Source organism: Onychomys torridus, chromosome 11 (genome assembly GCF_903995425.1).
Source record: "Onychomys torridus chromosome 11, mOncTor1.1, whole genome shotgun sequence".
Classification (NCBI taxonomy): domain Eukaryota; kingdom Metazoa; phylum Chordata; class Mammalia; order Rodentia; family Cricetidae; genus Onychomys; species Onychomys torridus.
Window position 1 is genome coordinate 28,554,435 of NC_050453.1, and position 18,609 is coordinate 28,573,043.

General features: G+C 43.0%; 1 protein-coding gene across 1 annotated transcript in view; it reads left to right on the forward strand.

The window, feature by feature from the left end:
• Window positions 1–9,896: 9,896 nt before the first annotated feature.
• The window catches only part of Pou2f1 (POU class 2 homeobox 1), a 144,137-nt gene continuing 135,424 nt past the window's right edge, over window positions 9,897–18,609 (forward strand). The window contains exon 1 of the mRNA XM_036202508.1: window positions 9,897–9,949. The gene's annotated coding sequence lies outside the window, so the exon portion shown is untranslated. The remainder of the gene's footprint in view (window positions 9,950–18,609) is intronic.

Sequence of the window (18,609 nt, forward strand, 5' to 3'; positions counted from 1 at the left end):
CAAGGACACCTGCACTCACATGAACATACATGGGCACATACACACAATGAAAAATAATAATAAATGGGGCTAGCACGATGGTTCAGTGGGTTTAGGCATTGTTGCTGAGCCTGATGGTCTGAGTTCAGTGACCAGAATCCATGTGATGGAAGGAGAGAACTCACTCCTGAAAGGTGTTCTCAGACCGCCTCCCCCACAGGCGCCCTGACACCTATGAACCCATGCACATACATACATGTATATAAAGAAAACAAAATTTTAAAATAAAAATACTAAACCTTAAATAAATACCGCATGGTATCTGTCCGTCACTCTGACCTGAGGGGGCATAGGAGCCGTTTTTAAAAACAGAAGTTTTCTTGAAGCACTTGGAAGGACTTGAGGCACAAGCAGTGATATTTTGGCTCATAATACAGATTTCACCACACTGGTGGTAAGATGCTCTCTTCTCATTTGGCTAGACACTCAGTATGTCAGGATGGCAAGGAGTCCTGAAGCTGTTTGCTATGACACTGGGTTCATGGCCGAGATGGTTCCAGGGAAGCATTCCCTTCGATGGCACGAGCAGCAGGTGGCTGTGTACTGTGTAGCACAGATGACAATCTAGAATGGGGACCAGGCTGTGCTGACGCTCTAAGCAATGTGGGTAGGTGTTGTGTGTAGAAACTTTTCAGTTATTGATGATAATTGGACCTCATTTGTATCCAGAGTCTGTCTGGGTCTTGAGACATCTGAGTTACTTGATACCAACATAGATTATGTAGGGTTTTTTTGTTTTTCAGAAGAGGATTCAATATATTTTTATTCTAATTTATTTTTCTAATATATTTTTTACTTGTGTTACAGTATTAGAAAATTGATATTCTGCCTTAGTCAATTTCCCAAGCCGTTTAAACAGCCCTTTAAGATTTAAAACATTTTATACAATAGTTTGCTACCTTCTAAAATAGAGGTGAGTGTCTGGGGAGTGACAGGTTTTCTCCAAGTTCCCTTGAGAATCAATCACGTTTTGTAACATGAGATGGTAAGGACCTCAGGCTCTTTTGGTAGCACAGGGCTGCTCTGTGTAAGATAAAGAACCCTTGGACTGCCATGGTTTCTGAGGTCTTCTATTCATTGTGGACAGTTTGCTCTCTTCCATTGTTGTCAAGGATATGTTTTGCTTCTCAGGGAAGCAGTCTCAAGGAATAGATTTGCCTTCATCATACTTTTAATTTGATAATTTATCTACTTTAGGTTTAGAAATACCATGGCGTATGAAAACTCTAGCCAACAAGCAAAACAAGCAAATTAAAAAACAAACAAAAAACTTTTGACCGAAAGTTGGAAATTTATGCCTGAGAATGAAGCATAAATCTTTAAGAGTTGTCTATTTGGGAATATTTTAAATTAACTTTTGATCTTGGCTGTGTTTCCCCAAATTGAAGTTACTGGCTAGGGGATTTCCAGAGAAGCTGTTTTAGTATACACATAATTGGGATGCTGGAGAGAGGGGAACGAGATGATCTTAGCGCTCCATCTCACCCCCATCAACATTATCCTATTCATTTTATGGAAATTGTAGTTAATATTCTGAATTAATTAGATTGTACAATCAATTTCAAGAGCACAATGCAGTAGTGCATAAAATTTAATAATGCATAAAACTTGTTATGGAAATTTAAAGTTTTAAGGCCTAGATGGATTTCAAACATGAATTTTGTATGAAGAATTGAAACAAAATAGTTTTGTTAGAGTAATTTGCTTTATTACAAAGGAAAACATCCACAGCATCATTTAAATACTACATCATTCATCACATACAATATTTCCCAGCAAACCAATTTAAGGTGGACTCCAGACTCAATAAATATCAAAAGGGTATGTGACTGCCCCCTTCTACTCCCCATCACCTGCTTTCCTTTGGAAGATCAGCAGGCTTAGTAAAACCCAATTCTTAAAATAAGCATTATCATCTACAGAGAAGACTGGAAATCATAAATGATGTGAGCAACTTCCCTTGATTATGACAGGAAGCCTGCATATGTAATCTTTGTAGCGAATAAACATCTTCAATTTCTAGTATTATATCATCCAATTCCAGGAAAACATTATCATAATATGAAATAGATGAGAAAGTAAATAGCAATCAGTACTATCTGGCAATGAGAAATACTAGTTTCTCTCTCCCGAGAGAAGGCAAAGAAGGTGCACAGCCTCCTATGTGAGAAAAGCTGATGTCAGTGATCCTGCATTCAAATTGTAGCCCCTAAGTGATTTTAGGCAAGTTATTAAATTTCTCTGAACTTTAGTCCCTCTGACCATCATGCATTTGACACAATCCTATTCCAGGACTGTATAAAACAAAACCTAAAGGGGAAAAAAAAGTACTTTCCTTTACTCCTACATCCCTATACTTAGGTGTTTTGTTTTGGTTTGGTTTTTGTTTGTTTTGTTTTTTTGAGACAGGGTTTCTCTGTGTAGTTTTGGTGCCTGTCCTGGACCTCGATCTGTAGACTAGGCTGGTCTCAAACTCACAGAGATGTGCCTGGCTCTGCCTCCCAAGTGCTGGGATTAAAGGCGTGCACCTCCACAGCCCTCAGGGCCACATCCCTATACTTAGGAACTGTGGACCTGCTTTTAACAGTCTGTTGTTCCTCACCTCCAGACACAGTGCCTCCCCCCTCTTCCTGCCCCATCATTCTCTACATACTTCTTTGAGGCAAGGTCTCTCCCTGAATCTGGGACTTTTGTTTTCTCAGCTAGGCTGGATTTCAGCAAGCCACAGGAATCTTTCTGTTTCTGCTGCATCCACACACCCCCCCCCCCCATGATTGTGAAGTGAGTACTCTTAACTGCCACCTTCCTAATTCCCCCAGCCCACCCTCCCTCTGCCTTGGGACTCTTGCTCTTCCTGCCCCTCTACCAGATTCATGATCCCCCTGTCTCAGCCTCCAGGTAGTTGGGATTACGGGTACCACCCTCCGCCTGGTGCTGGAGCTCTGCTTTTATAGTCTTGGTGTTCTTGTCTTTGTTGCGACAGGAGCTTATGTAGTTCAGGCTGGCATCAAAGTGGCACCCACAGTTTACACCCTGCCTGAAGCACCGCTGTTGTTCAGGCTTAGGGCTGTTGGTCTGTCTCCCACAACACTGCGGTTTGATCTCGTGCCTACCTGAGGTTTCTATTAATATATCTGAAAAACTCCTAATGACTTTCCTTTTGTTCTTATAACTAGAAATTTCACAAAACTGTTTCCACATTGGGACACTTTGCTTGTTGTAGTTTTTTCGAGACAGGGTTTCTCTGTGTAACCTTGGCTGTCCTGGAACTCATAGAGATCCTACAGCTCAAAGGCATGCACCACCGAGCCTGGCTGTGTTGCTTTTAAATAAAACGCGGTGCTGGTTACCCTTCGAGAAAGGTCACGAGCTACGACAAAACCCAGTATCAGAGCTAAATTAGGAGGAAGTGGGGTACAGAAGAGAGTGTGGCCAGGCCTGGGGCAGACACGGAGCAGGAGAGAGAGACTTGGGGGAGGGGTTGGAAAGAACAGAAGAGAAGGGAGGAGTCTCTGTTCGACTTTTTAAGGATTCCCCTGCACACATGCAGGTGGGCTTATGGAGCTACACCACACATGCGCTGATTGCGCTGCGTGCATTTGTGGTCATATAGTGGGAGTGGCAGAATCCTAACAGACTGGATCTTTTTTTTTTTTCTTCAATTTTTTGATGATTCCTTTCTAATATTTATGTGCACTGGTGTTTTTGTTGCACATATGTCTGTGTGAGGGTGTCAGATTCCCTGCAACTGCAGTTACAGACAGTTGTGAACTGCCATGTAGGTGCTGGGAATTGGACCAGGGTCTTCTGGAAGAGCAGCTAATGCTTTTAACCTCTGAGCCATATCTCTAGCCCCTAGAACATGTTTTTTTGTTCTTCTTTTATTTATTTATTTATTTATTTATTTATTTATTTATTTATTTATTTGTTTGTTTGTGTTGTTGTCTTTGTTTTTTGAGGCAGGGTTTCTCTGTGTAGTTTTGGTGCCTGTCCTGGATCTCATTCTGTAGACCAGGCTGGCCTTGAACTCACAGAGATGTGCCTGGCTCTGCCTCCCAAGTGCTGGGATTAAAGGCATGAGCCACATGTTTTTTAAAAGCAATCCATATCCATGGTTTTGGGCCATGATCACTCCTAATTGGTTCAAAAATAAACTTTCTCCTGTGCCCTTCATGGTGGGTGCTTTGATTTATGCTGGCGAAGCTGTGAGCTGACCTCAGGGCTTTCCTTTGTGTCTTCTTCCTGACTTATTGAGATTAGTCTTCAGCCTGCCTCCACTTTTCTATTTTCATTTAGCAGTACTATGTATTTGGAGTAGAGAGAGGAAATGTTTATAGGTGTAATCTACTGTGCAAATGGAAATCTTTTCCTTTCATCTTAACCCTAATACTGGAAAGCCTTTAAAAATCTCTTCCTGCCTTAAAAACACAGCAAGTCTGAATTAATAAGCATTTCTCAGCTGATAAAAATTAAAATGGTATCTCTAAATTTTAATTCTCACTAAAAATATGGTATTTCAGAGAATTTTAAATGACATAGATGATAAGAAGTATCATTATTCCACATACCATTAAAATGCTGCCAACTGATTAACAAAATGCATTTTAAAATCATACCCTTTCTGAGATACATCTTGATTTCAAAGATACTGATATGTGGGAAATGTATATTTAGAGCACATAAATTTTAAGACAGCTATGGTGGCTTAGAAGATTAAAAAGTTGAATTAAATGTGCACTAATCCCAGGATATTCCAAAAATCCAAAGAAAATATTTTGTCTACAACAGTGTCAAATATAGGTTTCCATTGCTGTTTGTGAAGACTTTGTATGTGTATTGGACAGTTATGATGATATAGATGGAATTGTGCAAGAAAATGTGTTTTAAAAATGTTTACCATCGTTTATGTACAGGCCCTTCATAGTTTATATTCTAGTGAAAGAGATACATGTAACATCTCTGACAATAAGAAAGGCCTGAAGGTATAGATTTAGGAATTGGCTAACAATAACAGAAAGATAGCAATTGAAATTGGGGGATAATGGCATCAAACAGGCTTGTAACGTGGAGAGATAAAGGCAGATCTCTAAAACAGAGGGAGATAAAGGAGTACTGATATTAGATGGGAAGAGGAGGATCCGTGAGGAAAATCAAGATGTGGTTACAGAGATAAGAGGAGAAATTGGAGAGCAATCTGTCATTGAGGCCAGAGGCAGAGATGATTTGACAGAGAAAGGAGCGATCAACATTGTCAAATTGCTGAGAGACAGGCCAAGATGAGGACTGAAGATGTCATCAGATTTGGTAGTTAGGAGGTCATCAGTGACTTCCAATAAAGTAATTCCAGGAAAACGACCGGAGCAAATTCAGATTGTAGTGAATTGATGAGTAATTGCAGGGAGGGTTTATCTAGAAAAAGTTTCTAAGGAAGGATAGAAAGCGGCAAAGAAAATCGAGGAAGGGCAAAAAACGGAATCAGTAGAATAGGGACCCCAGTGCCTGCAAACAAGGTGAAGGGCTGGCTGCATACAGGCAGCAGGAGGAAGATAGGCTGGGGAGGCAGGTGGGAGCAGGTCTGAGGACACCAAGCAGAAAGGAGCAAAGGATATGCAATCACATATGAATTTAGGTGTGCTACTTAACCTCTGCCCTTCGATGTTAAAAAAGAATCCTCAGAAGACAGCCACTCCAAAAAATGCCCCTACAATAAACATGATGCATTTCTAAGAGGTTTTCTTATGATTGTAATGTAGGCTGATGACATAAGTCCAAAGAGCAATTCTAGGAAAGAATCTTACAAGGGGACAAAATGATGAATTTCAAGTTCATGGCTTTCTGACAGTTTGGCTTTTAAGAGTATCCAGAGGTGAAATAGCAAATGGATTTCATGTTGCATGCCAATGCTGATGAGATGCCAATGGCTGCCTGAAGCACTAGTCAGAAAGAATTGTGTTTGAGCAAGAGTCTAAACTCAGTTTAAGAAAGGGGTTATGGATTAAAGTTGGCCAGAGGCTTGGAAAAGATAGTAGCAAGAACAGTATTGTATATTTGCTGACCCTGAACTAGAGGGGAAAATAGCTATGTATCTATCAGACAGTTCTCCATAAATGTTATTGAGCTTTTTGATGAGTATTGAATTGTAAAGATCTCAGTGCACATTTTTTGAGAAGTAGGAATAGTCTACATTGTACATTAAGGGTAGAACATAAATTCTATCAGTCAGCTACAGGCAGTAGGCTTGCCATACTTTTATGAATGTTAAGACATGTGACCAAGATATATTCATTGAGTGAAGGCCTCTTCACGGCTGAATGAGGAGATCCACTGTTTGAAACATTCAAGGCTGGATCAGGATCTTTCTTGGAATATCTTCTGAATATACTGTAAACAATGGAAAAGGGAAGATGAAGATCCCAATGCTCCATAGATAATAGTCTTGAATCATCTGGAAACCTCCAGAGCATCTGCATTTCAAGCATGTAACAGCCTAGTGGAGCCTTCCAAGGCAGTAAATCCCATACATGTTTATTAAGTAGTATTACCATGTTTGCAAATACAATCTCATCTGTGCGCCAATACAGGTAAAGCAAAGCCATTCTGGTAAAGAGGTCTTGCTTTGTTTTAAATATGACCTTAAGCTACCCCTGAGGGTGTCACAGAACAGTTTGTAAACTCTGCCATAGTTAACACATGCACCCATAGACCATGAAGCAAATGACTTTGCTCTGTTAGAATGTGAATCTTTATGAACAGGTGAAATGTCTATTAAAATGATCACTTTAACTCAGTCACTCAACTGTGTCCTTACAAGGTTTCTTCATTCCCCAGTTCAAGTACCTGTGGCAGCCTGGAGAGCTAAGGTCACCTTAAGGAAGGCAGTGCTGCTCTTTGTCTCAAGATTCCTCTGCCGGGAGAGACCAGACCTAACTTGCTCAGTCCTAACAGCGTATTGTGCTGTGAGAACAAAGGCACTTCATGGACCAAGAATGATGAAGGAATTTTGGTCCTCATACATGTATTTTAGGAAGCAGAATATATTTGCTTCATTTAAGAAAGGCCACAAAATCCCATTCCATAATTTCTTACAAGTCAGTATATGAAATCTAGTGACAGAACCATACCTATTCACAAATCAGAATGTAATTTGTTAATATATTTTCTCCTACACACTGAAATACATAGACCTCAAAGACATGGCCTGACCCACAGCAGAGGGCATTGAAGAATAGTTAAGATGGTTCCTTGCCTATGCTTGAATTTCAGTTGCATCACTCAAGAGTGGTGTGAGATTGAGCAGTCTTTATGTGTCAATTCCTCTATCCTGAAAAACTGAGATAATAGGGTTCATACCTTCTGAGGTCCAGATTAAAAAAAAAAGTTGATACCTGTAAGTTTGCTGAAGTCAAAATACTATCTTATTTTCTTATACTTAGCAACCAGTAAAGAAAATGGCAGAACGTAGGTATGAATACATTTTTTTTTTTTTTTGAGACAGTGTTTCTCTGTGTAGCTTTGCACCTTTCCTGGAACTCACTTGGTAGCCCAGGCTGGCCTTGAACTCACAGAGATCCACCTGGCTCTGCCTCCCGAGTGCTGGGATTAAAGGCATGCACCACCACCGCCCGGCTGAATACATTTTAAAATGACTTCATCAGTTTAAAAAAAAAAAAAACATACAATTTTATTTGCTTTTTAAAAATTCAATAAACATTTATGAGCATCTACTAAACCCAACAGTTGTGCTAGGCACTGGGGACCCAGGTGCAAACATAAATACTACCATTATGGAAAAGATTGATACAGACTAAAACTTTTCTTCCCCTCACAAAGTTATTCTTCTTTAACTAATTCTTCCCATAAAACTTCCTTTTATGGAGATGAACCGGTGCAGAATGAATACCACATACACTAGTTTCAATGACTTGATGAAGGTTATATGCATTTACCTTTTGAACCAAAGGACAAACTATGATTAAATAGGAAGAAAGTAGGTTAGTGGGAATGACTTCAAATTTGTGCCCACCAGAAGCAGTGCTATTTATTTACTTAACTTTAAATTATATTCTGAGACTTCTACAGTAACGGGGGAAAATAATTTGTGCTGTATTTCCAAAGATTAATTGTAACATGGTTAAAATTTGCATTTTCTTTACTGTGTTGGTTTGTGTATCTTAAAATAATTATAGGGTGGTCCAGTTATTTGGTTTGAGCAGTCATATGCACACCCTAAGGCTTAATTACCACGAATAAATCAATCTCACCCCAAATCACTGGCTGTAACTGACAATAGCTTTAACTGTACTTGTGCAGTGTAAGAAATTCTGCAAGCAAGTTCAGACTTACAATTAAAACTCTAGCCGTTAAAATAATTACTTTCAGGCAGGGATCTATTTTTTGTTTGTTTGTTTTGGGGAGAACCTGCAATTTTACCCAGGTGAAACTCTTAACAGTATCTCTCTTCAGGAGATACTATCCTTTTTATTAACTTCGCTTACCACGAACTATTTTTGTTATTATCCTGGAAAAAAAATCTAGGAAAATCGTGGGACTCGTTAAGAATTAGTAAAATAGATTTGGATCTTCATCTTGGAGAATCTAGCAGTAAAGAGAAATTTCGCCCATATGGTTGGCTAATTACCAAGGAAGACCCAAGTGGAAACTTTCCCCCACTATCCTATTTACTGAGCTCCACAGCAAGGGAATTCACGGTGGCGCTAGTGCCAACTTCCACCTTTTTAATCAGGTCAGTTTACAAGGAGCCTTTTAAAAGGTGCTCCAAAAACAAAGTCCTTGCGCAGATGGAGACTGTCTGCTTCGCCCGGGCGGGCGGGCGGACGGACGCGCAAGGGCGTGCGGCCCGAAGGGAAGGGAATTCGGGACACCAGCGTCCGCAGCAAGTGGAGCCCAAGCGGCACCCGGCTAATTAGAGCCGCCAGGACACGCCCCGCGCCGGCCGGGGTCGAATCTGCAGCCCCGGCGGAGTCGCGGGGCGGGGATTAGTGCCGATTCAAATTTAAAGCGGGACGGCCGCGCGTGGCCCCGCAGGTGCCGCGTGCCCGCTGCCCGCCGAGGGCGTTTCCGCCCCCACCTGCCCACAGGCCCGGAAATTGCCTCGGAGGGGAGCGGCCCGGCCCCTCCGCGGTCCGAGCCAACTGCGAGGGAGGGAAGCCGTAAGAAAAGTGCGGAGCGCCGGGGCGCGGCCGGGGAGCGCTCCCTCGTTCTCCGTGGGCGTCCTCGCTGTGAGCCGCCGTGCACGCTGTCCTTTTACAATCCCGCCATGGAGATCCCGAACTAATCCGGGGGCGCGGCGCGGCGCGGCGCGGCGGGGGGGGGGATACTAACACGGAAGAATGGGAGCCCTCTCGGAAGACACACACACGCACTTGACACTCCACTTTGAGGCGAAGCGACACTCGGGGCGGGGGGGGGGGAGATAAGCGCATGCGCCTTCCTCTTCTCAGGCGCGTGGAGAGAACTGCGCATGCGCCCGGCTGACGCGGAAAAAAATAAAAAGCTCCTGAAGGGAAAGACATGACTGGCAGGTTGGGGGCACATTAGCGGCCGAGGGGCGGGGTGGGGGGGGGGGGAAAAGAGAGCCTTGCCGCCGGGGCGCGCGTGCGCACCGCGCGCGCCGTGGGTGGAGCTCTTCCAAGGGGTGTGTGTGTAGGGGGGGGGGGGAGGCCGGCAAAGAGCTGCGCCGGCCTCGTGCGCCCCCTGGCGCGCGCCTAGGGGAGAGGAAGGAACGGGAGGGTGCAAAGAGGAGGGAGGAGGCGGTCAGGGCGGGGGGGGGGGGGGAGCGGGAGCGAGGGAGGGTTTATCGACCGGGCGATTTTGGTTAAAATATTCAAAATGGCGGACGGAGGAGCAGCGAGTCAAGATGAGAGTTCATCCGCGGCGGCAGCAGCAGCAGGTAATCATTACAGCATTTTACATATTCATATTCATACTCAACCCCGGCTCCCGCTGGCCCCCCCCGCGACTTAGCATAATTTATTAGTACTCAGGATTATTATAATTAACGGCGAGGAGATGGGGGGCCGGGGAACACAGCCCCCTCCGGGCGCTGAGCGGAGGGGGAAAAGGAGCTCGGAGCGGCCGGGCGGAGGGGGAAGAAGACCCGGGGCCAAGGGGGCTGTAAGCCACCGCACTCCTCCTGCCCCCGGCCCACCCCGCCGCCGCCGCGCCGGCCCGCCCGCCCGCCGGCACCGGCCCTCCTCCTCCTCCTCCTCCGCCGGCCGCCGCCGCCTCCTCGCACGGTGCCCGATCCCGAGCGGGTCCGCGGCGGGCGGCGGGGCCGGGACACCGGGAGAGGACAATAAAGACATTTTACATATTCATAGCTGCTGGGCTGGCGGGGCGCGGCGGGGCGCGGGCGCGGGCGCGGGCCGGAGACCTGGACGGGCGGGCTTGGGGGGGGCGTGGAGGGGCCAGAGGTGGCGGCGAGCACAATGCCGGTGGGCGGCGAGGCCGGAGCGGACCCCGGTGGCCGGACACCCGCGCGGCGCCCCCAGGATGGGGGGCCGGCGCGGGCTGGGGCTGGGGGACGCCGCTCGCTGCGGGGAGCGCCCGGGGGTGGCACCTGGCCCGCGACCGCGCGGGGGTCCGTGTGGGGCCGAGCTCGGGGGGGGGGGGGGGGGTCACGGCCCCGGGCCCCTCGGCCGCGCCCTGCTCGTGCCCCGGGCGGCGGCCTGACCCCAGCGGGTCCGTGTCTGTGGGTAGGGGCTGCGTGGCATGGGCCCCGCGAGGTGGCCTTCGGGCTGGGAGCCCGCTCTGGGGTCGTCCGGTCCCTTAGGGGGCTGGGCTGGGTGGGAGGAGCCCCCGGGGAAGTTCCCCTCCATGGAAATGGCTTCGGGCGGTCCGTGTGTCCCGGGTCCGCATCCAGAGGTCCCCGCGTGTCTGGCCAGGTCCCCGCTGCCGTGGGGTCGCGGGACAGTTGGGTTGGAGGTGCTGGCGGGGTTTGGTGGCTCTTCCGCGCACGCCCCCGCCCCCCTACGCGCCGGTGGCCTCCGGGGGCCCTCTGGTTCCGAGGCCCGGGAGCTCCCGGGGACCACCCGAGAACTCGACCGTAAAGGATTGCCCTCCTGCCCTCCAAAGGGCTGTCCTGACAAGTTGATCATATTCTAGATTTCTCCTGTCCTGCGGGGAGCGGGGTGGTGGTGGCTAGACGCGGAGATCCCCTCCCTGCCTGTGTGTGGTGGTGCTTTCTGGCTGCGTGCTGGGTCCTCTACTTGCTTCTCATTTGAATAATGTCTAATTCAGGGAGGTTTATATTCTTGAAATGGCCGCCTGGCTTTCCCCGCCTCTCATGTTTAGTAATTCAGACCTTTAATAACAGCCACTCACAGCCCAACGCCGTGTTTATATTTTACATTCGCCCCATGTGCTTTTGTGGTTCGATATGATTCTTTTTTTTTTTTTTTTCTCCTCCTCCTTGGCAATCCACAAGGCTCAGAGATCAAACCCAGTCTGTGCTAGGAAGACAAGGAGAGAACTAGGCCTGGACTGCTCCAGTACTTGCGTAGGCCTTGTTCTCTGCTGCTTGATTTATTTACTAATAACCAAAATGACTCCCCCACCAACTGCCACTCGAGTCCCCTCCTCCGCGGCTGAACACATCCTCTTGGGGCCTTCCAGTATTAAAAACAGCTCGACTGAGCATCAGCTCTGTGGTGGCTTGCTTTCTCCCAAAAGGAGTTTCTCTTACAGTTTATAGTAACGTGGACCTTATTTCCAGTTTGCAGAGGCTTATGAGAGCTACCGGCTTAGTACAAATAGAGGATTTGGTTGTGGGGATAGTCTCCCTCTCCCCAAGTTAAACTCATTCAGGCTTTGTAAAGATTTGTAGTATCTGTAAAACCGGTAGATTTTTCCCTCCAGGTGCTGAAGAGTAGCTGGGTCGTTTAGAAAGTCCAGTTGACAACACTTGGGTGGTTTCTCAGCAGTGCCGCTTTTCCAGTTTCTGCACGGACTCCAAGCGAGCTATCACGGACACAGACCTGCTTGTTTTCATTGTAGCAGTAACTGAAAGCAGAAAGAGGGTTATGTTTTCTCTGAGTGTTGGTGTCGTGGTTAAATGAGTGAAAATAGAAGATAAACACAGGCATTGTGTCTACCCTGATCGTGCAGCTCACTCAGCATGCCCACCCCCTTGCTTTAAGGTGTCATGATTGATTTTGTTTTATCTAGACTTTGTACAATTGGCCTGTGAAAACCAATTAACTTTTACTGTTGAGAGAAAACAATTTTGATTTCTGGTTTGTCCTGTAAGGGTTTTGTTTTTAAAAGGTGTTGCTTTCTAGGGGAAGTGTGTGAGGAGTCGTGTTGAATGTGTTAAGCCACTGTGGTGAATATATGAAGTTTAATTTGTAACAAAATTTCAGCTTTAGAGGACTCAATGCAGACTAGCTGAAAATAACTAGGTGTCACCATTTTTCCCTCCTTCACATCCAGTAGGTAGGCCCTGAATGATGGGGGTGGGGGGCTGGCCTGAGAATGCTCAGGTGAATAACCACTTCAGAGAGCTGAAGCATGAGGTTGGATGGACAAAAACAGAAATATGATTTCATGCCTTAAATAGCATATGTTTTTTTGCACCCAGTTCCCAAGATGTGGTCAGACTGATGATGTCATTGGACAGAGGACAAGGTGCAGTTAATGTGATTTATTGTCCTGAGGTGAAGTACAGCAATGGAGCCTTCTCATAGGGAAGCCGTTTATCTCAGGACAATTTCCTTTATAGCTGCAGTTTAACCACTGATGGGGCTGTAGGTATTTTATCCAAAATGATAAAATGCACATTGCATCTTACAAACAAAGCTCACTGTTCCAGTTTTTGTCATACAGAAAATGGTGAGTTTTGTGAATGGCCTTTTATTTCAGTTGGCTGTTCTTGCTATAGTAAAAATGTATTTCTTCGTATTTTCAGATGGAGACTATAGACTTCAAAGAAGGATACTTGTAGAAGTGATACATCTACCTGGTTATTTTATGTTTTTGTTTGTTTGTTTAGTTGCTCTTTGTAATCTTTATCTTATAAGAAACTACTCCTTAATCACAGTATGGCCCAGGCCTGTGGAATGACCATTGGCTTTGGAGCCTATATACTGACTAAAACTGAGTTGGGAAATGAGGGTACTATGTTCTTTTATGTTAAAATTATAGTATTTAGAATAAGGGGAAAACACTTAAGGGAAAGCTTGTGCTTTGAAGTAGCTTTAAAAAGACTCGAGAGTTCTTTTTGGATCTGTCTGTGCATGTTTGAACATTTTATTTTGAATGGTATTTAAAAATCCAAAGTGGTGACTTCTATATATCGTTTTGAGAGATTACTTGATTTCTTAAGCAGTTTTCACATTTGTTAGTGGTAAAGTTTGGGGGTATGTGGTGAGAAAGGCTGTTGTCTGGACACTGAGTGGGAGGCAGGCTTAGTGCAGTATTTAGGTTACTTTGGAGCCCTCCAAGCCTCTAACCTGCCTGTCTCCTTTGTGGTTGTCAGGCAACTTCCCATACAAGTTTCTAGAAAATCTGTTGCCATTTTCTTAATTTGCCCCACCTATTAATTATAATGGAACTTTTGAATTAAGGTCTCGGACATTAATGACAGCTGACCAAATAAATGTTTTTCATTTCTGAAGGACTTATGCTTCCAAGTCTGTACTGTAAAAGTAACTTTTAACCTCTCTCCTCCAATTTACTTTTGATTTCTTTTCATTTTGGCATGTTAAAAAAAACGCCTTTAGTAAAGGAAAACACAGACGGTGGCTGTTGTTCAGCTGTAATGGAGTAATGTTTTGTCATGTTTTAATCTATTGGTCTTCGCATCAGTAGGTAATATAGCCAGGGAAACAAAATTTGTTTCGTTGCTGCCCTAGGTTGAACTAATCCTTAGTACGTCATTCACCTCATCAGTAGATTTGGAAATAAGTTTAGGACTTAGAATGCCAACTGCCTTTACTAGGTTACCAAAGATATGTGATAGAACCCAGAATATCACAGGCAAGTGCTCTAAAATCACAGAACTGGGGATACTTTAAGTGTTTTTCATTTACAAATGAAATAGTTGAATTGTTTCTTGAATCTGTATTGCTTTATCTTGACGGGTGTAGATGGGTGGGCTTAAATTCAGACTGTTTTCCTTTGTATTGAGAAGGAATTGTGGCACTGTGTAGTGACAATTGCTTCATCATATTTTTTAGTGCTGAAAACCATAGATAGCCTAATCTTTTTACTGTCGTCTTATTTTCAGTGCTACTAAAAATAGTGATACAGGACTACCATGTCTTTGCTTTTTTAACATCAGTATTGGTTCAATAACACGATTTTGGTGAATAGTAATTATGTATTTTTCCTAATGGAATGATTTCATTTAAGTAATTTTCATTTAGAAACTAGAACAAGTCACAGATAAAACATCCGGTTTTGGTCTGAGCGAATATATTATTTATTTTGTCATAGAAATCCAACGTTAGGCATTAGAGTGAAAGTTTTGATTTGGCTCAGTGACATAAAGCCCTTATTTTAATTTCTGTATTCTACTGAATTAACCTCTGCCCCTTTGGTGATTTTGTTGTTTTTATTTTTTGAGGTTGGGATTTGTTATATAGTGCATGCTGGCCTTAAACTCTCCCACTGAAATGTTTCAGCATCCTGTGAGGCAACTTCACTCTCCTTTTGTAAGAAACCTCTTTGGGCCAGTATTTGAAATTAATTTTTTTTTTATATCAGACCATCTAAGTGGGTCTTTTTGAGTGGTTAAAAGAGGTAATAATTACATTTGTAGAGAATAGCAGTTTCTTTGTGCATCTTTCAAAAAGCATATTAGTGACATCTTTATTTTGTGAATGAGGACAATTGAGCAGATTTTAAAATAAATGCGGTTTGATTTTACACTTCCATACTCCTGTGCTAAGCTGACAGTGAGCTCTTGGTAGAAACTCTTGTAGTAGTTACATCAGTGACAGTGGGAGTAGCGCAGGTCACCCTTGCCTGGCTAACTCATCCGTTTGCATGCAGTGTATTGAGAATTTAAAGTATGAGAACTGTTTGGAGGTTCAGAACCTTTGACGTGAAGAAACTTGTTGCATACCGTGCATGCTGTTTACAGAGCTTCATGTGTCTTTACTATTAGTTGTTAAGTTACTGAGCATTGATAGAATGTCTTTCTAGACTCAGTGACTAATGTAACTTATTCTACTTACTTCTTTTTTAATAATGTCCCTCTTCTGAAGTGTTCATTGTTGAATAAATTTTATGAAACTAGTAATTGAGCAAAAGAAAATTCAACACATTTTTAGATTTAGAAAATTCTCCTTTGAAATGCTATCTAGAAAACTGGATATTTACTTAGAGGATACATTATATTAATTTTTTAAAGAAGTTAAAAAGCACAAAACTAAGCTCTGTGAGTGCCTGTAGTAGCTTTACTTAGATGATAATATTGAAAGAATGTTATAAAAAGTATAATTTGCCACATGATTTATTTAATAATTCTTTGTGACTTTATTGGTTTTTATGTTAGAATCATAGAAATAGTTGATGAAGTTAAATCAGTACAATAATAAATATTAGATTCTTCTTCTCCTTGTGAGCTTTCGGTTTGCATTAGAAAGTGTTAACAGAAATGACTAGGAAATAAACATTCTGTGCATGTTATAATACTTGTGTTTCAATACGCCCCTTACGTAGTGGAGTACTTACAGTAGCTTTACGGGAAAATACTTTAGAAAGACTAATTTAGGTGTTTCCTTGCTTTTGTGCATCTTAATGGTTTGGCTAATGAGAAAATGCTTTTACTGATTTATATACTACAGCAAGATATTATAATGAATCTTTAAACATAATTAACATTTCTTAGCTTATAAAAATATATCTGCTGTGTTACCTGATCTTATTCCATTCTTTCTGTGGACAACAAGGAGGTAAATAATGTTACAGTAGGGTTGGTATGCTTACTTAAGCAGGGAAAATTTAAAACAATGTATATAATTACATATTAAAATATGCAACATAATGAAGATCACGAAGAAATCAGGGTGTGTTCAAGTTTGAATTAATCAAAACATCGTAGAATGTTATAGCTGGAAGGTAATTTGGATGTAATCTGTTCCAAAGCTTTTACTTCCCTGTGAGAAACTGTGCCTCAGTTTTTAGTGACTGTTGAATAGCAGGACTTGGGGAGACAGCTCACCTAGTAAGATGTTTGATCCCTAATTCCAGCACTGGGTGGGTTTGGTGTAGAGGTGGGGATTTCTGAAACCTGTTATTCAGGAAATGGGTGAATTCCAGGACAATGAGAGACCTTGTCTCAAAAAATAAAGAGAGCCACTTCCAAAGGCAGTTTGTGTTGATCTCTGTCCTCCATGTACACATATGCACAAGTAACGCCACACATGTGTAAGTGAACATAGATTTCTGACTTTTTCTTTTGGTGCTGGAGATATGCGCAGGGCTCATTGCATACTGATTTTCTTTTACCACTGAGCTAGCTGTGCTGTGTTGTCCTCCTACCCTTGACTTTGGGCATTGTAACAACCCCCCCCCCCCCCCAATTGCAGTCAGCCAGAGGAAACTTCATGTGGATGAGACTTTTCTTTTTCTCCTTGAAGGTAAAGTCTCACTGTGTTACTTTGGGACTCCCAGTGTAGCCCAGGCTGATCTTGAGTTCTTCCTGGGTCGTCCTGGCTCATTTTTTCTGAGTGTTGGCATTATGAAGTCTGAAAGAATTTAGAGGAATGGGAAGACAAGGAAGGAAGAAAGGCCATTGCAGAGAAACTCGTATTGAGTGTTGTGCTGGTTTAGGTGAGGACCCAAGAGGCATTTGCCTTCTGCTGGGAAGCTGTTAGAGGATTGACTTAAGACTGACTATGAGTAACATGATGGGGTACAGGGTGATTTGAAAAAGGAGTAGATTGGATTCATAGAAACAAGCATACAGAAATTGAGGTGTTTGGTTTAATTGTTTAATTGCTTTAAGTGCAATCAAGATGCTTACATAGTAAAGCAGTTACCTGCCCTCTGAGGATGTCAGTCTAGTTCAGTGGTTCTCAACATGTGGGGCTTGCTCGACCCCTTTGTGTCGAACTACCCTCTCACAACAGGGGTCCCATACTATAACTTGTGTATCAGATGCTTACACTACAATTCATAACAGTAGCAAAATTGCAATTAGGAAGTAGCAACAAAATAATTTTATGGTTGAAGGTCACCACAACATGATGAACTATATTAAAGGGTCGCAGCATTAGGAAGATTGAGAACCACTAGTGTAACAGTTAGACATGATGATGTGAAGTCCAGTTGTATGACACAGAAGATAGACCTTTAGAAAAGATTCTGGCTCTGTCTTTAAGAGGAAATTTCACGTCTGACCAGTGAGTTCACTTTGAGTGAGTCTTACGGATATAGATCTAATTGGCTTAGCTTTCTTTCTAAATCAAATACAATGTTCATGCCAAATTAGTAGCCCGAAGGCAAGCAAATGCATAGTCAGGTATGGTGTACATTTTTCATTTTATGTCCTAGTATTTGTTTTGTGTTTCTTTTTCTTTTTTTTTTTTTTTTTTGAGCTGAAGATCGAACCCAGGGCCTTGCGCTTGCTAGGCAAGTGCTCTACCACTGAGCTAAATCCCCAACCCTTGTGATTCTTTTATTACTTCCATCTTTAAAGTTTTGTTGTTATGTGTTTCATGCGGGCTACTTCCTCTTAAAGGCAGGAATAAATAGGATTACCATAATCATGACATAATGATAATGTCTGTATTTTTATAGTGCCTTAATTTTTATAGCAGCAGCCTCATTCTCATTACCTTAGTTAGCCTTACTGGCAAGTGTTATTATACCCATTTTATAGTTGAGTAAAATAAAGGCCAGATTAAGTGGACTTTCCCAAGGTCACGTGCTTTAATAAGCACTGTTTTGGAGACTAGGAAGGCGTTAAGCCAGGGTTGGAGCTTATTCAGTAAGAGCTTCGAATTCATGTGAATGCCTTGCTTTTGTTCAAGAGTTTGAATGTATTTTGTTTGCTAGGCAGCAAGGAGTCAGTTTTTAGTTGTTTTGGAGAGTACGCTTATTTTAAAATGTTGAGCAGCTAGAGTCAAAGGATAAAATATCAAGATTTTGAACATGGCTTACCTGAAGATTAGGATCATGAACAGATAGATGTAAGAAAGTTGGGAGAGGGGGCTATTTGGAAAATAAGGGAAGAATTCAGTTCAGTTATTTTTATGTGTATGTGTGCCTGCATGAATATATGTGCACCATGTGTGGTTATCAGCCCACAAGAAGCCAGACAAGGATGTCATGAATGTATCCCAGCAATTGGAGTTGCAGGCATTGTTAACTTCATGTGGATTGCAGGCAACAGAACTTGGGTACCTCTTCAAGAGCAGTAAGTACTCTTAAACTGCAGAGTCATCTCAGAATTGAAATTTCAAACATTCTTGACACATTTTTGGGTAGATCTTATTTACATTCCTTTTGAAAACTGAAAAAGAAATTTTAGTCAGTCAAATGGATGATAAACATGAATGTAAGGGTGATGTCCATGTATGCTGATGTGTATAGAATTGAGGC